The sequence below is a fragment of the Echinops telfairi genome, unplaced genomic scaffold (genome assembly GCF_000313985.2).
Source record: "Echinops telfairi isolate 266 unplaced genomic scaffold, ASM31398v2 ScPeMD7_7400;HRSCAF=8409, whole genome shotgun sequence".
Lineage (NCBI taxonomy): Eukaryota > Metazoa > Chordata > Mammalia > Afrosoricida > Tenrecidae > Echinops > Echinops telfairi.
The window spans coordinates 44,835,161-44,859,469 of NW_022111300.1; the positions used below are offsets into that span (position 1 = coordinate 44,835,161).

The 24,309-nt window shown below is 54.2% G+C and overlaps 1 protein-coding gene across 5 annotated transcripts in view; it reads left to right on the top strand.

Annotated features, from left to right (window-relative positions):
* The window catches only part of ZNF532 (zinc finger protein 532), a 114,057-nt gene that overhangs the window by 900 nt on the left and 88,848 nt on the right, over nt 1-24,309 (top strand). For 2 of the 5 annotated variants that reach the window (XM_045296206.1, XM_045296205.1), the window contains exons 1-3: nt 1,086-1,271; nt 1,589-1,673; nt 1,781-1,890. The gene's annotated coding sequence lies outside the window, so the exon portion shown is untranslated. Of the gene's footprint in view, nt 1-1,085; nt 1,272-1,588; nt 1,674-1,780; nt 1,891-24,309 lie in introns of those variants that run through there. The other 3 variants (XM_045296203.1, XM_045296204.1, XM_030887299.2) reach the window with 3 other exon arrangements.

Here is a 24,309-nt window from a genome sequence, read left to right on the forward strand (position 1 = left end):
CTTGACCGCTGCGAAGGCCAACCCCGGGCAGGGGGTGGGTGTACGCCTCCGGGGCCGGGTGGGGGACCGGGTGACCGGGGCGAGAGGGCGCAGGGCCGCGGGGGACTGGGTGCGGCGGGCTCTGCGGGAGCTGGGGCGCGGCCCCTCGTGCCCACCCTGGCGGGATGGGGTGAGCGCGTGAGCTTCAGGCCCCATGGCCTGCCCCAGCCTTGCTGGGGGAAAGCTGGTCCTCGCGCCCTGCCAACTTCCATGGGGGGGTGGGGGCGAGGATGCGCCGGTTCTGCTAGGCCCACAGGTTCAGAGAGGGGGACACGTGAGCGCACGCCTCCTCCCCCTGCAGTGCCGGCGGGGCGCAGAGGGTTTGCCAAAGGCCTCGCGTTGCCTTCTCTTCCCTCTGCCCTCTGCCTTGTCCCCCAGGTCTCCTCCACGAGGTGAAGGGGTTTGGGCTTCTCCCCTCCCACCCCCCAGGTGCCTGAAAGAGGAGAAGGCTGGAGCAGAGGAGGAGGAGGAGGAGGAGACTGGGGGGGCTACTGCTGGTGGTGACAGGGCTGGGAGCGAGAGGAGAGGGACGGCAGGGAGGAGGGGGCTGGGTGGGGTGGGGGTGACAGGCTCTGAGAAGAGCCTGGTCAACGACCAGCACCACTCTGCGAGGAGGCCAAGGCCGGCTCCTGCAGCTGGCGCATCCCGGGAGGAGACACCTTGTCTCCTTCCCAGGGCTCCTTGTCAGCCACCAAGCCAGGGAACACACTGACACACAGGTAGACAAAGATCTGAGCCAGGTGGTGGGAGGTAAGTCGGGGAAGGAGGAGGGGGAATCAGTATCTGCCGTGGGCTTGGGGGCCGAGGGGTGGGGGGCATGGCCCTGAGGGGCCCTGGGGTGCTTGGGAGGTGAGCATTTCCAAGACGGTATGTTGGTGAGGTGGGATGGGGTGGGGTGGGGCAGAGGGGGCAGGAAACACAGGGTGACCTGCCCCTCCTCAAGAAGCCCTCAAAGGCAAATGTACCCCTAGTGAGATCCCCGCCTGTGCTGGTGATTTTCAGGGACTTGTTGGTAACTCCGCGAGGGTTGCCATAGCTTTTTTATGTAGGGTGACCAGAACCGGTTGAAACTGGTTTGAGGCAGATCAGCTCCTGAACACAATGCAGTCACTGAGCTACTACAGTGGGATAGCAGCTTCCTCCCTTCATGGCAGCCAAAAGCAGAGGCGCTTGCAGGAAGGTACCATCCCAACACACTAAGTGAACGCACCCTTAGACACCACACAGCACTGGTACGTGGCGAGCGGCGCCCCAGCTTCTGGGTAGAGGAGAGGGCAGAAACGGGCACGTTTGCAGGCTCCGAGATGACTCTGGGCTCCGCCTGCCTTTTCCGCTTGCTTAAGGGATGGACAAGGAGCTGAGATTTATGACCCTTATTAAAGAAAGGGGGAAGAAAAGGGCCTTGCTAGGGTGGGGACACTTGGTGTCTGCAGTCTCTTTCTGGGGGATTTTTAACCGAAACCCAGCCCCAGATGAGCTGAGGGGTTTGTGATGGTGCTTGGTTTGCTGCTGGAGAATGCTACTATGCATGCTTTTTCTTCTTTTGCAGTGGCGGCTCCTTCGGTTTTGCGCTTTTCCTTTTAGAAGCTACTAAAGGGTGTTGGGAGACTGATGACTGTTATGAAGGCCAAAAGGTAACAGTATTATTGTAGGAGATCAGCATAAATGCATTCCAGGGCTGCTGCAAGGCATACATGCTGTCTTTTTCCCCCCTTCCCCACTCTCTTTCCTCTCCTTGTAGGCCTGTTGACTGGGGCTGCTTTTAACCCTTTCATGCTTGCAGAGAATGCCACCGCGTGACAGTAACTGAACGTTGGTCACCAGTCTTTCCAAAAGGTCAAGGTTCACAAGGTGAGACCATGAGCATGTGAGCATGACTTTGAAATATTTATTTGCCAGAGACATTCAGACGGGGGCTGAAGGATGGTTGTGTGTGCCCCCCTCCACTCCCCTGGACCGAGAGGGGAACAGGAACACTCAAAAGGTGTTCCAGGTTTATGGACAGGAGGCTGACTTTATGTAGGTGTTGCTATGGAGGGGGGTGGGGTGGGGAATCGGGACGACTTTATGACATGGCTTATGTCTAGGTATTGACACGACAGGCCGGGGAAGAAGAAGCGAGCATAGCTTCGGGCTCCTCAGGGCCTCGTGCAGAAGGCACTGCTGACTGCACATGACGGGGGGTGGGTGGGGGGTGGGGATGCACACACCGATGGGGCGGTTTCCCCACAGTTCCCAGAAAGGGCTCCCTCCAAACCCAGGTGGCCTGGCCGCCCCTTCAGGATTCAAGGAGGAGGCTGGGGGTGGCTTCTGTCTTTTATTCATGCCTCTGCCACCCTCCCTCTTGGCTCTCTTGTGCTAACCTGAAAGAAAGGCTTTTTCCCTTCCGGACTTCAGTGGTGGAATGTCTTTTATTGATTCGGGGGTGGGGTAGGGGCTGTGGACAGTGAGTCGCCATTGGGTTGCTTGTGGCATACATTTTAATGTAGAATGATAATGCCATTGCAGGAGGAAGCCCATACCCCAGCTTCCAATGTGTAAGGAGGGCGCCTGTCTGAAACAGGCCGCGGAGCCTTCCAGATGTGGTGGTAGGAAATGGGTCCGGCCTTAGAGGATTGCAGGGAGGCTGGAACTGCCATGCTTCCCGGGCCCTCCACTAGGAGGGAGCAGTGGGGGAGAGCATCTGGGAGCGGAGCAGGGTGCAGAACAAAGAGGGCCAGCGCTGGCAGGGGAATGTGCACCATTTTGCCTTGGGGGGGTTCCTGTAACTTCCCCAAACAGGAAGCCAGTGGCTCCAGGATCCTCTCCCAGCTTGATCCCAGCCACAGATAGAACCTGGGCTGCCTTTGCTGGCTCAGTAAAGGGACCACCCAGAGGAGCCCAAAGAAGAAAGCATGGGGTGGGGTAATGGACGCCTTCCTCTCCTGGGAAGTGGGGAAGCTGTGTGTGCGTCTGGGTTCAGCAGGACATGTGGAGTCTCTGGGCGTGCGGCGTGGTGTGAGGGCAGCTGTGGGCAGAATGTTGCCGTGAAGGAGTGTCAACTCTGTCAGGTCTTTTGTTGGGATGGTTTCTCCTTTGATGGGAGAGCGAGTGTCCGCTGGGCGGGAAGATGGGCAGAAGGGAGACATGGGTGTGTGGTTAGCGTAGACTTTATCTCGTGCTTTCGCCAGCAAGCAGCTGGCTGGCAAGATGGAACAAAATCCTCTTACCAACCCCTGGGCTCAAACTGGGTTTTCCGACACTCTTTCTGAGTGCCTGACTTTAGCAGGAATGCACTTGCCAAGGTGGTCGATATTGCACCCTAGTTGTGTCCACCACCCCTACTCCCCCTCCCAGTGCCCCAACTCAGATTCAGATGGTTAATATGATAAACCTTAATTGGCTTAGCGCACAGTAAGCTGGTTTGTAATTTGGTCATTTACTCCTGTCTTGAAAAAGTCAGTCGTTTTTATTTTTAACTTCCGCAGCGGAACCTTTGCAAATAATCCCCCGCCCCCCCCTCACCTTCTCCAAAGCATTTAAAATGCTTTTTTGTGAGGGGATGCAGTGCCGGGAATGTTCTGGCTTACAGGCTTGGTTGGCGGTTTTGAGCCCTGTGGCTGCCCCTCCCCCACCAGAAGTCTCCTGGAAAACAGCATTTGTTTTGCCGGGGCGTCTGTCTTTCCAGCTGCAAGGGCTGGGTGAGCTGGTTCTCCAGCCTGCAACCCTGAGCTCATCCAGGATAGAGGCTTGTCTCAGGTGTTAGATCTCCTCCTGAGATAGAGCAGTGTAGCAGGCCCGCTCCTTGGAGGTTTCTGGGTTTGGGCATGTCAGCTCAGTCCTGCCTGGGAGGGCCAGGAGGGCACACACAGGAGGGAGACACCCACAGTTGGGGTCTGTGTGGAGCTGTTGACTGTGGGACTTGCTGAGAGGACAGCGCCACCTCCAGCCAGGGGCTCGCCTGCAGCCGCCTCTGGGATGGCAGTGCCCGGTCACCCCCTCCTGCACGACAGGAACGCACAGGTTTGGCCACGAGCAGCCCGGAAAGAAAGTGTAACTGCGTGTTGTGTTGAAACCTTGCTTGTTTTTTATCATTCTCCTGTTTAGAGGGTCATTTTTTCCATATGAAAGAACCCCGCAGCCAGGGTTATGAGTCTGACCTGAGTTCGGTCCCCACCCATCTAGGTTGAAGACTTGGCTGCCACCCCGAAGTGGGTGGATTGGCCCTACCAGTTCTCTGAGGGAGAAACGTGCCAGTCGGCTTCTGCAGAGGTGGCAGTTTTGGAAAACCCCCGAGGGCAGGCCTGCCCTCTGGAGTGCGGCTGCAATGAGTCAGAGTCAGTTGGCAGGCATTGTTTTGAGTTGTACGCTGCTGGGGGAAGGGTTAGGAGCCCCGCTGGCTTCATGGCTTAGCATCCTGCTGCTTCCCACAAGGTCCGCAGTTCGAAACCTCGGGAGACAGGCAAGGTTTTCTACTCCCATAATGAGTCAGGGAACTCACAGGGACAGTTCTATCCTGTCCTATGATAGTGTTGCTAGGCACCGCCCGCCATTGACTCCCATGACAGTGAGCTTTTTGGTCTGAAGGAAGGGTTGGCAGTTCAAACCCACTCAGAGGTACCTTGGAAAGTAGGCCCTAGGATCCCCCGAAAGATTGCAACCTTGAAGCTCCTGAGGGGGACAGTTCTCCTCTGTGGCACACGGGGTCACCCTGAGTTGGAAGTAACTTGTTTGATTTAAAAAGGAGGCTGTGAGCAAGTCAGTGGCTCTTGTTAGAAGGTGCCCTGGGGACGATGGTGGGTAAGCAGGGGACTGTTAGCTGCAAGGTGGGAGGTTCAAACCTACGAGCTGCCCCCCTGGGGAGACCGATCATGGGGGTCGCTCTGATGGCCATGGGTTGGCGACCCCATGGTTGTCGGCCAGCTACTGAGTCAGCAGAGGCAGCATTGGAGAAAGGCCTGGTGGTCTGCCATACCACCTGCCTGATCTCAGGAGCTAAGCAGGGTCGGGCCTGGTTAGTACTTGGATGGGAGATTATAGCCGGGAGACACTGGGGGCAGTTCTACACTGTCACACGCAGGTCACATTCTAGGGTCGCTGTGATTCGAAGTCAGCATTTTAGAGTTGGTATCCCCCGACACACACACACACACACACACACCTCTCTTGAAATGCTTCCTGGGCAAGATTGTTGGTCTACGCCACTTTTGAGTCACCTTCGAGTGTCCTTGGTAGACCTCAGGCCAGGTCCACTGGGGGTGGGGGTCGGGCTTGCTCAGGTGGGGAGCCTCAAAAAAACCCTGACAATGGAAGGAAAACGGGAGGTCTCAGAAAAAGGTGTGGAGTTGTCTCTTCCCAGCACGTCCCCCACACAGTGCCTCCGCAAAGTGTCAGCAGGGCCGCTGTCTGGGCTGCAGTCAAGACAAAAGAACCCACACCTTGGTGATAACTGTATTTTAGGGGTGACTTGAGCCAGGTCCTGGTTAGAGGGTTCACTTTTTCATGTTAAAGTCGGCAGTTAGTATCATCGGACGGATGCTGTGCTTCACAGTGAGTTCTGTGGGGTTTGTCAGACACACACAGTCCTGTGTCCAATCAAGGGATACCTGGTGGTGCAGTGGGCTGGAGCCTTGAACCTGGCTGACATTTGTGAGGAAGTGGTTTGGATTACCCCTGGGAAGGTGAGACCCTTGGGAACCCCATGGGGCCAGCCCCTGGGCCAGGGTACAGAACAGGTGTGTGGAATCCGGGGTGAGGCAAGTGGAAGAAGGCCTGGGTTATGAACGATCACGACCGTGGAAGAGCCTGTGGGACCCAGTTCTCCTCTGAGCCATTTGGGGTCACTGTGAGTCAGAGCCGAGTTGGGCTGTGGGCCTGACGCTTTGGGTTCGCCATGAGGAACACTCCCTTTGGCTGCCCCTTCTTGTCTGACTCCTCTTTCCACCCCGGCCCCTGGTTGGTGCTCTCTGATGATGCTGTAGTTTGGGCTTTTTTTCAGAATGTTCTATCAATCAGAGCTTCTGTAACTGCACGTGGGAGCCGGGAGAAAACCCGACAACGGTAGAAGGTTTCTGAACACATGGTGATCACAAAGTAATTCATAACCAAACACAGGTTGAATCCGAGGGGATGCGGATCCCCCGGCGGAGAAGGGGTCTGGAGTGGACAGAGTTGACGAAACTCGATTGGCAATGACTGGCCACTAGGAAAGCATGTGTGTGGCTCACCCTTGTTTGTGTGTAATAAGGCTTTACAGAGATTTCCTATCACCAAGCAGTCCTCCGCTGTATGGACTTAGCACTGCTTGCAGGATACGGGAATGGTTTCCGGTTTGGGGCTATGATGAGTAAACCCACTAAACATGTTTGCGGACAGGTTTTTCATTTTTTGTTTTGCTCCCTTTGGTGGCACTACGTTTGGACTTCTCTCCTGTGCCGACTGAGAAGTGGGAGAGTAGAGTCAACAAGAATTCAGATTCCTAAAGGAAAGTAATTGCAGCTCGTCGTAACTCACCAGAAAAGAATCCCACCATGTCCGGAGCGGTTAGGACTTGCTGAGCAAGAGATGGCGATAGGCTTGGTCTAGAAGACACACTCGCAGTGACAATGATAATAGGACACTTGCTAATGGGATGTCATGCTTTATCTCCCAGAACTAATTGGAATTAGCCCAAACTGGAACCAGGAAGCTGCGAGTGGTAGCGTGGCCTTTATTTCCACAGCTATTATTTTTCATCTCTTCAGGAACATTTGGCAGTTTTCATTTTCCCAATCGAAAGTGTGGAAAGCGACACCAGAGATCCTTGTGGAAATCTTGGTGTGTGTGTGTAGAAGCACCGGATTATTCTAATTGGGCTGATTTATCGGCTGCCAAGATGCTGATGCTGTTTTCATACTTGGAATTGTTCAGTTTCCATACCTTGGGCGTAAACGAGAGCCCCTGAGTGCCGGGTGAACAACGGCACAGAGATGTTTTGGAAACAGGTGTGCTTAGAAGGGAGCAAATGGGGGCCGAGGTGGGGAGAACGTGGACAGAGGTGAAGGCTGCACGGGGGTGGGGGGCGAGCCCGGGAAAGGGAAAGTGATTTTAATGTGGAGTTATGCCAGTGGTTTATGCCCTGGGCTGCTTGCAAGGTCGGCAGTTCAAAACCACCAGTTCCGCTGAGTGAGAAAAAGGAGGCTTTCTACTCTTGTAAAGAGTGACCGTCTCAGAAACCCACAGGGTCAGTTCTACCCTGTCCTATAGGGTCGCTGTGCATTGGAATCAATTTGATGGCAGTTGGTATTTTGGGCAGTAGATGCTGTTGGGCAGTAGATGCTGTTGACCGAGCACCAGGCCTGTGCTAGCCGCAGAGGGACAGCTGGTGAGGAATACGGGTGGCATGATGAGTGTGTGACGTGAGGCTGCCTACCGGCTCCTGGTCTGGGGAGGAGCCTTTGAGGAGAGGTGGCTTCTGAGAAGAGCTGGGACAGTCCGGTGGGGGTGGTGGGGTGGTGCAGGGTTCGTAGAGACTGGGGGAGACGCCAGCACCCCATGGAGCAGTACGTGGGCTGGCATTGTGGAGGTGTGGTCAAGCCTGTAGGATTGGCTGTGGGGGCAGGAGGAGATGAAGCTAGGGGCCAGTCAGAGCCATCCACACAGCCCCTTCCCTTGTGGGTGGAGGCAGGCTTGGCTGGAAGACTTCCTTTGAATGAGAAAGGACTGTGGTCATGCCTGGAGGCAAACTCATTGCGGGTCCCTATTGGATGGAGAAGAGATCTTCCTGAGAGTAGACAGCCTCCTCTTCTGTGGAGCAGCTGGTGGTTCTGAACTGCTGACCTCGCCGTTAGCAGTCCAACAATCGACCCACTACGCCATCAGCGAGGTTAAATCAAGAGCCACTGATGACAAGATCTAGGGCTCTGTTAGTGGGCTGGGTGGTGGGTGGGGACTTCAGGCACCAGGGCTGTGGGTGGTGGGTGGGGAGGGGCTGGAGAGGGAGGGGTGGAGGATGTCTCCAGGGCCACTGAGCTAGAGAAGTCGGAGTGGTTATAGCTGGGGGTAGAGGTTCTAGATGAGCACGGGAGTTCAGTTGTGGCTCCAGTGCCCTTGATTCGGACGATGGAGGAGAATCAACAGGTCTGGCATGAGAACTCAACCCTGGGGTGACCTTCGGGTCCTGGATCAGTCAGCTGGGCATTCAGTGGTGTGGCTTGGGCCGGAGGCGTAGACTGGGAGTATCTGGTACAGGTCACAGAGGAGGCATAGGAGGGCATGAGAGGGTTGCATTTGGGCTCCCATGTCAGAGGATGTGGGTCGTGCAAGCTGATAACCTGCTTGGTCACGAACAGAAAGGTGAGCAGTTCAAGTCCACCCAGAGGTGCTGTGGACGATGTCTTGGCAGTCTACTGACAAATCAGTCATTGAACACCCTATGGAGGGCAGTTCTGACACACACACGGGGGTGGGGTCAGCAAGTTACTGGCCTTGCCGTTAAAAGCCCGGCCTCAACCTGCCGAGTCACCAGGACCCTTGCAGCATCTCCAGAGAGGTAGACACGTCACTGTAGTCGCTGGTGTAGCCGTTACGGACACACTCTGCTGAAGACAGACAGGTGAGAGAGACACCAGGACTTGGGGACCGATGTTCAAGCTCCACTCCCTTCCAAGAGCATTAGCATTTCCAGGTCTGGAAGGATGCCACCCCAGGAATGATGTTGGTTGTCAAAGTTATAGATGCTGGTTCCATGCAGCTGGGGTGGAAAGGCAAATTCTCAACCCGAGGTCCACCCAGAATGAACAAAGCCCCAGGGGAAACTGAGACAGAGGCGCTGGTTTTTGTTAGATGACGGGGAGTCGGTTCTGATTCAGGGCGGCACCACCTGCTGCAGAATGAACCCACCCAGTCCCGCCGGCCGCCGCCCTCACCATCCTGCTGTGTGAGCCCATGGTTACAGCCTCTGTGCCGGTCCGTCTTGTCAAAGATCTCCCTCTTCCCTGTCACCAAGCATGATGTCCTACTTCAGGGACTGGCCTCTCCGCACAGCAGGTCCAGAGGATGTGAGACGCAGTCTCATCCTTGCCTCTGAGGGCCATTCAGGCTGGACTTCTTCCAAGACCAAACCAGACTCAGCGCCGTCCAGGGGATTCTGAGCCATAGCGCCCCATGAGGACCGAGTAGAACTGCCCCCGTGGACATCTGAGGCTTTCAATCGTTATGCGAGTAGAAAGCCTCATCTTTCTCAGGACTGGTAGGTTCAAACTTTTGACCTTGAGGTTAACAGCCCAACACATAACCCACTATGCTCCTCCTATAAATGGCGATAAGGCAGGATTTGAACCTTGCTCCTTCCCCCCTAGGCTGTTCTGACTGATGGGGGAGAGGACAGGCTTTGTGCTCTAGGACCTTGGGAGGTGGATTCAGGAAGGGTGTGGGGTTAGAAGGAGCCGAAGAACACCCAACACAAGTTGATACCCAGGAGCAAAGAAATGGGTGCAGTGTGGGGGGTGGGGTGGTCCGCGGTGAGGACAGAGGCGGTGCCTTATGTAAGGGAGAAGTTGGAGGTACAGGGCTATTCAACCAGGTCTCCTGCAGCCGCGTGGAGTACGGAGATGATCTAAAAACACCAGAGACAGCCCCAGAAATAGCATGTTGGAAACATGGAGACCATTTTATTTAGCACTAGGCTGAGGATTCAAATCGGAAGGGAGCAAGGAACAAAAAAAAGATGTTTTTGTTTCATGTTCTTTGAAAGGGATGAGGGAATCGAGGTGAATTGGAAGCAGTACTGGGGAAGAAGTGTTTTATTCCAGTGAGAGAGAGAGAGAGAGGCATTGTTTGGAGTTCTTGAAGTCAGCCTCTGCAGACAGGAAGTTCTGAATTCTGTTTCAGAGTTAGGGGGAGCGAGGGGTGGGGTGAGGGTGGTGGCGGGTCAATTCTGTTCCGTCTGAATCTGGAGCTGCAATAAGGCAAGTTTTGCACAAATGCAGGGTCTTTGAGCTGTCCCAAGCACTCCCCAGGAGGTGGCCTCTGCTCCCAGGTCTCTTGCAAGGTTTGTGGTTGAGTTTTCAGTCAGGTATTCTTGGCAATGTTGCCGTCCTGAGCGAGGAGTCCAGGCCCTAGAGACCTACCAGGAGCAGCCTGAGAAAACCCAGGTGATAAAAGCAAAGGTCATCTGGGGCCGCAGACCCCTCCTTTCTGCAGACTGTGACTCACACACAGGGCTGGGAACGGCTTTTGATGTGAATGATTGTCTCCAATGAGAAACAGAGTCTGTAGGAAAAGAACTTAGTGGGTGGGGACATCCAAAGCTCTTCGGAAGGATCACGTCCTGTGAAGTCCTTCAAGTACTTAATGATCTTATTTTCTAGGATGCACCCCGATATGTGAGAGGTGTGGGAGGGAGGCCATCGGATGTGGAGTTAGAACCCAAGCACTTGGACCCTTCGCCCCATACTGCCTCCGCCATAGTGTACGGCTTCCGGTCCTGTGAGCCTGAAGCACAGAGTACTCACATGGAGCTTCCACGCAGGCATGCATTGCTGAGTTAGTCCGTTGTAAGCAGTTTTGCCAAGTTAGCAGCAAGAAGAGAAGGAAGGGGTAGTTTGAGGTCTCTGGCTGGAATGGTTTATGCCCAGTGTTCTAGTAAATTCAGATGATACCTTCGGCTATAGCATCATCACAGTTAGCATGCCCCCCTTAGAAGCCAGGATGGAGAGATTTCATCTCCAGTGCTTTGGACATATTAACCGGAGGGGCTGGCCCCTGCAGAAGGACATCGTGGATGGGAAAGTTGAAGGTCAGCACAAGAGAGGAAGACACTCAACAAGGTGGTGTGGCACCGTGGGCTCAAACACAGGCAAGATTGTGGAGATGATGCAGCACCAAGCAGCGCTTCTCCCTGGTACATGCCGTCACCAGGAGGCGGACCGACAGGCCGTCACCTGGCAACAGCGACCACACAGCTTTGCAGTTGCCTTGCCTCCCCTTGAAGGATGCAGTCCTGTTTTCCAGGAGAGTGGGAATTGGGGCACAGACATGACCCGAGGGACTAGCTGGCTGCTATTTTGGCATTGCAGAAGTGGGACCGTGACTTTAATTTGGACCATCTCGGCAGTCCTGCCATGAGCATGGGGGGGCGGGAGTATGTGAGCTCCTTAGCATAGTTCTTGCAGTCGGTGTGTTGTAAGCCACCCGCAGACATTGAAGCTGCTGTGCCCTTTCTGTGGCATTTTTTGTGAAGGCTACAGGCCCCAGGACGACAGAGACCCTGAGGATCACGTGCCCAGCAGAGAGAGGAACATTTGGTTCAAAGCCTCTGTAGGTGCCACTGTCATGTGAACGAGAGCCCCTGCTTCTGTAGCTCAATAGCTCTGGGATCTTGGGTAGGTTCCTTAAATGGAGCTATACCTTTCTCAAGCTTTGTTACAAGAACCAGACGCCCCTGCGGTGAGTAGCAAATGCCTGATCCATGGTGGTCCGACCCCACTTGTCCCCCTCTTGGTTCCGACTCCTAGGGGCCTCATGGAACAGAGTAGAACTGCCCAGTTTCTGAGGTGATAAATCTTACATCCTCAGGAAGCCTCGGCTTTCTCCTGAGCAGTGATTGTTGGGTTTGAACCACCAGCCTTGAGGTTAGCAACCCAACAACTCACCCACTGCACCACCATGGCTCCCCGTACACAGGCAAGTCCTGTCAATGTCAGCGGTTGTTCTGGACTCCACTCCAGATTCGGATCTTTTCTCTGTCTCTCAGTATAGCGTTTCTCTGCCCTCTGCTGCCTCCTTTGCAAGAAGATGCCGCTTTCAACCAGGAAAACGCTCAACCGTCCTTGTCAGGGAGCCATGGTGGCTCTGTGGGTTAGGTGCTGAGCGATTAGCTGCACGTTCATTGGTTCAAACCCACCAGCCTTTCCGAGGGCAAAAGATGAGGCTTTCTGCTCCAGTGAGGTTTGGCCGTCTCAAGAATCTTACACAGGTTTACTGTGAGTCAGAATTGACTTGAGAGCAGTGGTTTGGTTTTGCCTCTTCCAGGAATCCAAGGGAGCCCTAGTGGCATAGTGGGTAACTTGTTGGGCTGCTAACAGCAAGGTCAGCAGTTCAAAACTACCAGCCACTCTGCAGGGGGAAGACGAGGTTTTCTACTCCCTAAAGAGTTACACTGCCAGAAACCCACTGGGGCAGTTCTATCCTGTCCTTTGGGCCCACTGCGAGTCAGAATGGGCTCAGTGGCAGTAAGTTTTCTTGGTCAGGAACCCTGGTATGGTGCCCTGAGTAACTACTCTGCAGCTGAGGCGTAGGTTGGCTGTTTCAACCCACCGGCTGGTCTGTGGGAGAAAAGACCAGGTGACCTGTCTCCATGGAGCTGATCTGCTCGGTCACCTGGAATCGCTGCCCACAGTGCACCGGCAGGCACCTGGCCACAGCCAGCCTTGTGGGACTGCAGCATAGGTGCTCCGTGCTGGGTCGCTGGAGGGGGAAGCAGGACACAGGGCTATTTCTGTCTGCTGGTCATCCCTGTAATTGTAGCTGGAGCATCCTGTCTGGATTTTGTACTCCTAATCTTGTACTTCAACCATCTCTGCTCCAAGGGAACTGTCGTGAGCGTCTCTCCTCTAGATGGTCAGTCGGTGGGGCTTATTTATGTTGCCCTGAGTCGGCGATCACAAACAGCAGACCCAACCTTGACTGTGAGAGAGAGAGAAGCAGGAGGTCTGCTCTGTTCATTGCCGGGCGTGGCCAGAGCCTCTCTCTGGCCCTGTTCCCCACCCACAGGGCCCCTGAGTGCGCTCGGCGGCAGCGAGTGGCCTTGCTCGCTCACTTGCCTGCTTCCTGGGCATTGGGGAGAAGGCAACCAGGGACAACTAGCGGCGCTAGGATTGCTCCAGTGCACATGGCCATTGAGCCCTTGAAGTAATGCTCAACGCCTGATAAGGTCCACACCTGATTGTGAGACTTAGTACAGCGGAAAAGCGATGCTAACGCACTGTGTTGCTTTTTATAGCGATTATAAGAAATCCTCTGGAGCCCTGGTGGTGGAGTAGTTAAGGATTGGGCTGCTGACCGCGAGGTTGGCAGATCAGAACCAGCCCCCACTCCGCACGAGTAAGATGGGGCTTTCTGCTGCCAGGAAGAGTTTCAGCCTTGGGGACTCACAGGAGCACTTGGACCCTGTCCTGTAGGGCTGCTATGAATGAGCACATCAACTCGATGGCAGCGAGTTAGGAACTGAGTTACGTGTCTTGTTGAAAGTTGCACCCCTAAGAAGTTCTAGATTTGAGCCAAGGTCTGGGGTGAGGTACCGGTGGTCCCTGGTTCCCCTTGCTTCCCCGTAGAAAAGCGCTCATTGGGTGTCCTGATCCTGTCCTGATCCTGGTTCGAGTCCATGCCAGGCCCTGGATACGCTTGTGTGAACAGCACTTGTCACACCGTCACGTGCAGTTAGGTCCCCGGGGCTAGTGCCAGAGCGTGGGTAGGGACTGGGTGGTGGACCTGAGAGCACACATTTCCCATAGGCTCCCCAGCGATGTTTTAGATGGTGGCCCATGGACCCCACCTTGAGTAGCGAGGGTCTCTAGACTTGGGGCCGCCTCTGCCTCCAGACCTTGAGATGGTCCAACCGACTTCCACAGGGACCCTGCCCAGATTGGCACGTGGTGCCTGTGAGCGCAAATGGGGCCAGCATGGCTCCCTTGCTCCCAGATGCGAACTGTTGTCTTAGCGATCTGGTGCCTTCGGTGGGGGGTAGCTTTCACAAACGGTTTTTTTCCTGTTTCTTGTTCGATGCCGCCAGATTGGTTCCCACGTGTATGACTGTGTGCAACGACAACAGAACACTGCCCGGCCCACTGGTGCCAAGCTTGTGCCCATTGTTGCAGCCCCTAGTCAGCCACTCTCACAGTTAAGGAAGCTGTCAGTCTGAATATAGGGCATCGGCTCCCAGGCAAGGCTTTCTCCCCAACTGGTTCTAGAGCAGTGGTTTTCAACCTTCCTCATGCCGCGGCCCTTTAATGCAGTTCCTCATGTTGTGACCCCCCCAGCCATAAAATTACTTTCGTTGCTACTTCATCACTGTCCTTTGGCTACGGTTATGAATTGGGTGACCCCTGTGAAAGGGTCATTCGACCCCCAAAGGGGTCCCGACCCACAGGTTGAGAACCACTGCTCTAAGGGGACGATCCGTGCCTGCTTTGGACTTCTGTGTGTGGGTGATCATGACCTCACTGTCATTTCCACCCCTGTCCCTGCCTCTGCTGCTGTTCTTATTTCCTGGAAGAGCTAACGTAAGACACACCCAACACCAATCACTTCGTTAACATGATAAAGTGATGTTGGCTTCACTAGTGAGGGAAAGACACAGGATGTTGGGAAACGGATTGTGGTGCCAATTGTACAGCTCCCCTGGAAGCAGTTCTGCCCCGTCCTACCGGCCCCGACCCCGTGGCACGAGTTTGTTGTAGTGAAGGCGCCGGCCTGGAGGTTAGGTTTTATGGCGAGACACGATTTAATCTCTGATGCAGCTGCTCAGGATCTGACCAGAGTTTGTTATCCTAGAGCTTCGAGCCGGGGGGCCCCACGTGCCGTGGTTATAGAGAGCAAGCGCAGTGTGTGCGGGGTTTCGACCCAAGCAGGCAGTGGGCAGCGGTGCCTATGGACACAGCCCAGCGCTGTGGTCAGCCGCCATGTGTGAGTGGCCCTCCACTGCCCCTTTCCTAAAATACCAAACGAAAACCCACAGTCTGCTTCCTGTTTTTACTGTTCTGTCCCTGGAGCGGGTTATGACTCACAGTGACCTTCCGTGCCACAAGACGAAGCGCTGCCCGGCCCTGCCCCATCCTGGCAGGCCTTGCGTGATCCCATTGTTGCAGCTGCTGCGTCAGTGTATCTCGTGGAGTGTCTTCCTCTTTTTTGATGACTTTACCAAGCATGCTGCCCTTCTCCAGGGGCTGCTCCTTCCTGACAGCACGTCGCCCATAATACATGGGGCAAAGGCTTGCCATCCTCTCTGAAGAACCTTATCTTGGCTGAACTTCTTCCAAGATAGATTTGTTTGGTCTTCTGGCAATGTGTGGTCCTTTCAGCAATCTCTGCCGACACCATCATTTAAAGGCTCCGTTCTCCTGTAGTCTCTCTGGGTTCTTGTCCAGCCTGGCCATGCATCTGGGGGCCATGGAGCATGCCAGGGTTTGGGTCGGGTGCCCCTCAGCTCTCAAAGTGGTGACTCGAGCCACAACAGGGCATTCAAGAGAGCCCGGGGCGCTGCGGCTGGTGTGTTATGCCTGTCTTTGTCTCCCTGGCCATGACTGGGCCTTTCGAACCTGCTGGAAACCTTGCTTCGTTCCTGTTTGGTTACAGTGCCCAGTGACTGACCAAAATGTGGGCAGTTTGAACCCACCAGGAAAACCGATGGGGCAGCCCGTCCCCGGAATAGTCACCGTCTAGGGAACCCCATGGAGAAGTCCTAGTCTGTCCCATGGCAGCTCTTGTGAGCTCAAAGTGATTTGACAGCAAAGGGTTTTTTTACTGCCTCTCCAGCTATGCTGTCTCGAGCCCTTTGGTCTTATGATACTTGTCCTCTGAGAAAACAGAAGATCTCTGTTGAGCTTGGAATCAGGCTTGGGTAGCAGGCAAGGGGTACCTGCTTTGACACAGTATCTGCTTTTCATCCCCAGTTGCAGTTTATTTTTAAGGCATTATTTCATCTTCTGCTGTGTAACGGATACACAGCAACATTGAGGGGCCTTGAAAAAGTTGGTGGGAAAATTCCATCGTCTTTGAATTCCTTGAGATTTTTGGAAGATACTGTGTGAACCCTAAGGCACCAGTTTCCGTATCTGCGATTCAGCAGTGGTTGACTGCGTTCTCTTGAGTTGTGGGATGATTCTTTCTCACCCTGCTTCTCTGAGTTCTTCCCCCATGAACTTAAACCTGCTGCTCCCTGAGGCTCCTGTCTCATTTTGTGAGTCGCTGTTGTCAGTTTGATCCCCTATTGCTAGATCCTCAGGGGGATAATGGTCAAGACAGGCCTTTTATTGCCTTCACGCAAACAAACTCCCTGCCATGGGGTTGGGGCCTGTAGGACAGAGTAGAACTGCCCCCATTGGCACCACAATCAGTTGCCAAACATTCTTTTTCTTCATGGACCCCTGGACTCTTCAGGGAGCAGTAAGCTGCGCCTTGCCTTCACTAATGAAAGCTAAACTATCGCTTGGTGTTTGAAGCCTTCTGAGGGATGTTTCTGATTTTATGACGTAGAGATGATCTCAAGGTGATAATAGTTTCAGGGGTTCCTTCATCCTCTGGGGTTCCAGAAAGTCTGGATTCTATTAGAATTTGAAATTCTGTTCTGTGCCCGCCCCACTTTGATCAGGATTCGTCTATAGAGTCTTTGGCCCAAACGTTCAGTATGGGTGGCCAAGCACCTTCTGAATCTGGTTTTGTGGCGATGAAGGCAGTTGTGCGAAGGCAGTTGTGCACGGAAACAGCTTCACGTCCCTTCCCTCCTCCTCGTGTAAAGCCATTGTCCTGGGGGCACTGTGCCTGGCCTGGCTTAGGGATGTAGTGTCTGGTGGAAGATGAAGATTCAAAGCCGGAGCCTACCACCGTGCCTTGTTGGGAGCCGGTGGCCTTTAAGGCCTTAGCCTCAGCCTGAGCCAAACTTGGCTGCTTCCTAGTCTTTCATTTGCAAAACCTGTAAGGCCCTGCCTAAATTCCTGCCTCCGCGGTCCTAGCTACGTGCTCTGTAGCACGGGCAGTTGTAAAGTTGACCTTTTCACCCATTGGTTAATAATGCCAGGCGCTCATTGGACTAAGATGGACTTTGCTTTACACCTGATGGACCTTAATCTGCATGCAGGACGTCTTTGAGAACTAGCGCGCGCCCTTTTACCTGCAGCTGATTGGTTAACGTTCTTATGCTTCATTAATGTACCTGTTGGATTGGATGCTGTGTCGCACACCTTATTAAAATATGCACCTCCCAGTTCCCCCTTTTTTATACCCCAGCTTTGCCCAAATAAATGAGCTTGATCAGAGTTTTGTCTTGCTCCACGCCCCCGTGTCTTTTTTTCTCCATCCAGGTTCGTCTTTCCCCGCAGGGCCTTGCTCGTGTGTCCCGCAGGCCGGGACGCAACAGTGCCTCATGACACTTTCCTTAGAACGGGAGCTAACAGCGACCCACCTCACAGGGCGGCCATGACAAATGGCTGATCCCCACCCTGTGCACCTTCTGCACACACGCATCATGGAGACAGCTGCTCTTAAGTTCATGGGTCCAGATGTCTTTGGGTGGGCCCAGGGTGGGGGGTTGGGGGGAGGTCATCTTTGGACCTGAGCCAGACAGTGATCTGAGCTGCAGGAGAGGAGTTTGGTATAGTGTGCGCTTGGTCTGTGAGATGGTGGGAGGGAAACTTCAGTGTACCTTTAACTTGGGGAAAGAAAACATCGATGAGATTGCCTGTCGTGAGAACTGCCTTCTGTTCCCTGATGAATAGCCCAGTGTTCTGGATGAGAGAGGCCCCCTTTTCTCAGGCATCCTTGCCGAATGTTAGGTAGGACTGGCCCTTTGGACACTGAGAGCTCTGGGCTGTGTGCCTCTGGCACTTAGAATATGATTTATTAATCGCTGATCGAGCCCGCCCGCTCCCTGTTGTGCGCAGTGTGCTCTCGGGACCCGAGGGTGTGGTTGCTGTGAGTCACAGATGGCTGGAAGTGGAGCAGTGTGGTTCTTGGGAAAAGTAGAGACAAGGTGGGGCATTCAAGACAGGAAAAACCATGGGACCAGCCCTGGGGAGAAGAGGTGGGAGCCACAGAAAGTGAATCTGAGTTCAGAAGGTCTTCATGGCTATTGGCCAGAATCACAGCATGCCACAAGTCGTCTGGCAAGTGATGAGTCCTAGACGAGCCAGGTAGGCAGGAGGACAAAAGGTGGCAAACAAAGATGTCTGGCCAGAAGTCAGGTGATGTGGGCAAGAACTGAGAGGCACAAGAAGGCAGCCCAGTGGTTGTGTAAGTGCACTGGACAGCAGAACCCGGGTGGTGTGACGCTCTGGGTGTCCCCAGGAGAGGTCTACTGGATGCTGGTGGAATTTGGCGGATGGATGAGGTCAACTAGATGCCGTACCAGCCATCACTGGATGACCGTGTCTGGAACCAGCGTTCCCTGTGGCGTTCCTGTGGGATGGGGATGGAGGTGAGTTGCGTGCATTGGTGTGAAGCAAGTACCGCCCTGTACCAGGGTTCTGATTAGGGTGGGTGTTTGCATGGCACCTGGGGCACACAATGAAGACAGTCGTTTAGATAATGCGGCGACAATGGGAGGACTTGAAACGCAGCCTCCCGCACTGGATTTATACTTTGCTCTTTCCAGGGCCACATCATGGCCTCTGTCACCGCCTGGTGCCCTCTCCCTGGCAGAACTCCTCGCTGTGCACATGGCCTAGTGGCTCCCCCAGCTCCTTTAGGTTCAGGCTGTCAGTTGAGACAACTGTAGGTCTTAACCGGTCTTCCCCAGCCCCACATCACTTCTCAAGACCAAAGCTCTCCTTGTTCCCAATAGCTCGGTGAGTGGGGTGACTGCTAACCCTAAAAGAGGGGTGTAATGTTCAGCGAAGGTGGCCAGTGGGCTTCTAAGACCCCCCTCAAAGGGGCTACTGTAATCGGAGTCAGAGGCAATTATGAAACAGGAGGCCCTGCGCTGGCCCAAACTGTTGAGCACTCAACTACGAACCCCAGAGGTCGGTGCTTTAAATCCACCCTGAGACCCCTGGGAAGACTGACATGGTCCCCTTCCTCCAGAGAAGCCAGCCAGTGAAGAGATCCGCTGATGACACGCGTCTACTCTGACTTACGCGGGGTCCCCAGGAGTCCTCGGCAACCGGCGTCATCCAATCAAGGCCTCATTGTAAGATGCGCTGTTGTCTGGAGAATATCTGGTGGCTGCTTTTGTTCAAACCTCGGCCAGACTGTGCCGTGAATGAGGACAGATAATGGAAGTGGACTGTGACATTGGTATGGTCCTGCCATGCTGCCAGCAATGGCCTCCCGTCGTCGTCGTCTCTGTCCATCCAGTCCCCCTGCCCCTCCGTGCCTCTTCGTCTCTTTCTTGGTGAATGCTTGGTCTCCTGTAGTGGATGGTTTCAAGGGCCAGATTTCATTGTGTTACTCACTTTTGCTCACTTGTTTTACTTACTTTTGCATAGGCTGAGCCAGGTGACCTAGGTCGAAAGGTGTCTGTCATAGGGTGCGCGTCTTGGGGATACTTCCAGCCTCGCTATCAGGGCAGTCCATCTGTCCTTGAAAACATGTTTCTTCCTTGGCATGTTATTGTGCCTTAGGAGAAAGTGTATGCAGTACTTTGACTTCCCACTCAACCACTCCCAGACCCATTGTGCTGTGACATTCCTTGCTGTCCCTAGAAGGTTTCAGCCTTTCCCCTATTTTTATCCTGCCTCTGACTTTGCATTCCCAAACAGTCCCTTCCCGGCTTCTCCCGCCTCATCCTTGCTTTTGGCCCGGCCCTTTTAAATGAATGTGTGTTTATCCTGGTATTTTGCTAACATTCTAATTCAGACCTTCCCTTGCGTCCCAGCTCAGAGCAGTTGATGTAGTGGCCAAGCACTATCTGGTTCTCCTGGTCTCTGGTAAAGAGGCTGTGGCTTGAATTCTGTGGACGAATTGCTTCCTTCATTCCGTGGTTTCCTTCCCCCTCTCCTGTGCCCCAGATGAGAGGAGACCACGAATTATAGCTTCCGTGGTGCTCCCACGCTTTGGAGACTCCAGGCGCTACTCTGCGAACTAAGATGTACAACTTTTTCTTTGTGAACCAAGTGATGCCAAGCCACCTAGATGTGTCCCCTGAGACGATGGACCTACGTCTTCAAACCCAGTCATCAATCCCACGGGGTGCTTGGATACGTCCAGGAAGTATTCTTCCTACCTGTGCCCCGTGTGCTTCCTTGTACCTTTGAACCTAGGTGCAGCACAACACGTATGCACACCTATTCCTTCCTTAGTGACTGGCGAGCTGACCTGGCGCACTGAGGACGCTGCTCAACAGTCTGCAGGCTGGCCGGTTCATCCCTTCACGAAGTGCGCGTGGCCGTGATGAACCGGACGGGGCAAGGCAGAGCGATGCCGACTCGCTGATGGTGACTCGCAGTTGTGTGTCTTCTTGGCTGGGCCCAGACGGGTCAGTTTTGTGATGATGGAACTTGGCAGTTACAGAGTGGTGCAGCCACCATCTGTGTTGTGAGCTGATGTCACCCTCCGTTTTCACATAATGCCGTCTGTCAAAACAGCGCATCTTATCATGTAAGTGGGGAGTGGCTACACAGGTGCCCACGAATTCGCCGGTATAGGCATATGCACGCACGATGGTGTATCTTCCTGCATACTGTCCACCTGTCCACCTAGCCAGCCGCTCACGTATTTTCTGCTGTTGCTGCCGATGTGCCCTCCTATGATTCACAATTCTTGGACTGTAAAAGCAGGCCGGGGGAAGGGTGCCGACAGTGGAAGGGCTGATGCAAGGAGAGGGTGTGGAAAGGTTCCGTCTCAGGTGGAATGCGAGTGAGTTTTGACAAAAGGAAAAGATGACCAAAGGACAGGGGTGCTTCTAGAAGACCTGGCGAGGCTGCCTGTCTGGAAGGGGCCCTTCGATCCTGGAGCTGGGGCTTCCGAGGCCTCCACCGTACCATCACCCACAGGGAGCATCCGAGTTGTGGGCTGTTTCTTTTCCTGGCTCCACCACGGGGCCTGTGTTGGTGTTCATAATAACACGTCACACCCAGTCAGCAGCCGTCCCGTCCGTGATTGTCTGTGGGAAGCGTCTCGCGTGGATTCTTTCACGCAGCCCCTGTGATCGGATAAGTTCATCTTACCCTCACTCTTGTTCACGCGAGGAAACGTGCCGAAGCATCCCGCTGCGTCTTGGAACTACAGGGAGAGAGAAGCGGGACTCTGCCCGTGGTCGAGTGTGTTTCCGCAGGACCCCATGCCCTTTGTCACCGCAGTCGACTGTGGTCTGCGGGAGTCATCTCTGGGGGTCAGAACCAATCAACCACGACTTCTCTCCTGGTCAGGACACAGGTGAGCTTCCTGCTGCTGCGCCACACAGGTGCCGCACTGGCTAAGACAAGTATGTCACTCAGAGACACCTCTGGCTCCCTGTTTGGTTTCCTGAGAATGTCCATTTCACCATACAGGGAGCCTCCCTTGGGCAGTTCCTCAAAGGAGCCCTGTTGGTGGTGTTGGTTATGCGTTGGGTTGCTGCCTGCAGGATCAACCAGCGGCTCCAAGGGGGCAAGATGGGACTTTCTCCTCCCGTGAAGACTTACCATCCTGGGAAACCCACAGGGACAGCTCTGCTCTGCTCTGTGGCATTCCTGTGACTCAGAATCCACTCGATGGCAATGAGTTTGGTCTTTGGTTATTGCAGTACCGACACGGCCAGCCAAAGCAGGTTTTGGTAATCATTGTTCTCTGTGGCATTGAACCTTAGGGCAGAGTCTCTCAAGGAAATCCATTCACTATTCTTCTTCCTCCATATTTGGAGGCTGGTGTTCACCTGTGTTTTCCTGGAGTCACCTTGGGTGGATGTAGAGGTACCTCTGGAATTATTTTGGAACTATTGAGGAACTTGCCGAGGAAAATGGCCAGGAAGCCGTGCCCTCCTAGTCCAGAATGCATTGCTGTTTCCGCATACCACTTCCCAGCGAGCACTTTCTTACGGTTTGGTTCTAAGAGCTCACCTGAAGGCTGCTGGCATCCAGTGAGCTTGGGAGAAGGCTGCCAACTCGGGACCTTCATTGTAAAACCTCACATTAGCTCTGGAAAGAGCCCAGAAACCTGGTGAAAAGAAAGGGGTGTGTGTGTGAGAGAGGATTTCTCAGATTCCTAGACTGGAGGCTCCCTCCCCCGTTGCCGGTGGAAAGTTTCGTAGTGCCGGGTAATCATAAACATTGTTCCAAGCTGTTGGTTGTCTTTGATGCACTGAACGAGAAATAGGGAGTTCCTGGGAGGAACCCTGAAGGGAGAGCTTCATTGCGTTTCCCCTCTGCAACACAGCACAGCGACCCACTGGATGAGAGGATGAATTCTCCTTCCTGTCTTTCCCTGTTTGGCATCGGCTTCAGGAGGAGGATGTCTAGATGAGTTTATTTTTAAAGTCATTAGCCAGCGAGCATGCTGAGATGTTAACTTTGGGTGGTGGGGAGGGGCGAGCGCTCTGCCCTGTCGTGCAGATGAAAGCAGAGCCTTTTCACCATTTCCAAAACATTTGACGTGAGCCTGGTGTCTCTCGAGGGAGCGTTGAGTGGTGAGGTCATGGCGTCATGGCGGGCTATAGGATGGATCCGGGAGCCCGTTCAGTTCACTTCCGTGCATCTTCCGGTTAGGTAGGCGAGCCCTGGAGGCGAGGTCCTATTGCAAGGTCAGCGGTTCAAACTCACCAGCCGTTCCTCAGGAGAAAAATGGGGCTAGCTCCTCCCGACGAGATTATCGGGTCCCTGAGTGGTAATGGCCTTGATGGCACTGGGTCCCTGTCCCCCCCCCTTCCGGCGTTGGGTAGGGGGAAGGGGGGTAATTGCCACTGTGTTCATACTAGGTGTGGCGCCCGAGAAACAGGCTCAGGATTGGGTGTTGGTGCCAGAAGACGGTGTGACGGCTGACCCCTGAGACTGGATCCTTCCTTGGGTGGGGGCTGCCCTGGGTGTTGGAGGATGTTTAGTAGCGTGCCAGGCCACTGCCCACTAGATGCCAGCAGCAGCCCTCCCTCAACCTCTCCAGTTGTGACACCTAACAATGTCAGCAGACCCTGTCAAAGCTTTGGAGGGGCCGCAGCCACCAGGTGCCTTCAAGTCCACTTCAAGTCCAGAGGGGCTTCAGTCTCACCAAGCCCCGCCCCAGAGGGGCTTCAGTCTCACCAAGCCCCGCCCCAGAGGGGCTTCAGTCTCACCAAGCCCCGCCCCAGAGGGTCTTCAGTCTGAGCAAGCCCCGCCCCAGAAGGTCTTCAGTCTGAGCAAGCTCCGCCCCAGAGGGTCTTCAGTCTGAGCAAGCCCCGCCCCAGAAGGTCTTCAGTCTGAGCAAGCTCCGCCCCAGAGGGTCTTCAGTGGCTGAGTTTTTCTAAATTGTATTGCCAAGGCTTCTGAGGCACGTCTTTGTGGACCTGGAATTGCCAACCTTTTGGTGTGTACTCAAGAGAGGGGGCAAATGTACCCCCAACTTGAAAACCACCGACCTATAGCCTTGTGATGAGAAGTCACTGCCGTTGAGTGAGGCCCACGCACAGCGACCCTACAGGACCGGCTAGGACGGCCCCTGTGGGTTTCTGAGACTGTTCAAGGACTGTCCGAGACTACTCCTTTACAGGAGTAGAAAGTCTTGTCTTTCTCGGAGGGGCTGGTGGTTTTGAACTGCTAGCCTTTCGGTTGGCAGCCCGATGGGTCACCACTGCACCAATGCATAGGCTTTGTCCTGTTACTGTGCTTGGCAGCTAGTGCCTTCCGTGGACTAACTGAAGGTCTGTGGCAAGTCTGTGGGCACCGTGTTCTTGGTGGCAAGGGCTCCCTTTGCATCTACAAGGATGAAATAGTTTGCACTCTTCATAGAAGACAGTATAAGGTAAAGATAACATGTGACTCACTTCAGGATGTTGCTCACTCTGTCTGGAACTGAATCTACAGACAAGCGAGGTGGTGAAGGCTCCATAGGATAGGCCTCCCTTGAGGAGGGAGGGAGGCCAGCAGACAGGTTCGGGTGAGACTGAACACACCCCAAAGATGGGTACGATGCCCTGGGGGGCTCCAGGCCCAGGCTCTCTAGAGCTGCTTGCCTCCGCTCTGAAATGTTTGTGTTTGAAATGAGGAATGCACAGCTGGTGAGAGGAATGAGAAGCAGGCGCTTGAGCCGGAGGTTTGATGGGAGCCTTTCAAGGACAAAGGCTTCCGAGCAGGATTTAAGACTTAGGTGCAAAAAACGTAGAAGGCTTATGCAGGTGACAAAGGAAAATTGCTTTGAAGCTCTCCTTTCTGTACCCGGTTCAGAAAGTCTACCCTCCGTTTAGAGCCAGAATTACCAGCTGCCGATGAAAAGCCGGTATTTATAAAACGCCTAAGGAAAGTTTTGAAGCCTTTTGAGTTTTACTTGGAAAGCAGGGACCTTTTGTGCTCAGCCTTTACAAGGGTAAGTGAGCGACTTCTGAGTTTTGAAACACTGGAATTCACCACACAAAGGGCACTTAAAAAATAAATAAAATGGCAGTTTCTAGCCCTGTGAATTTTCTCCCTCCCCTTTCTCTCATCGGGAAACTATTTG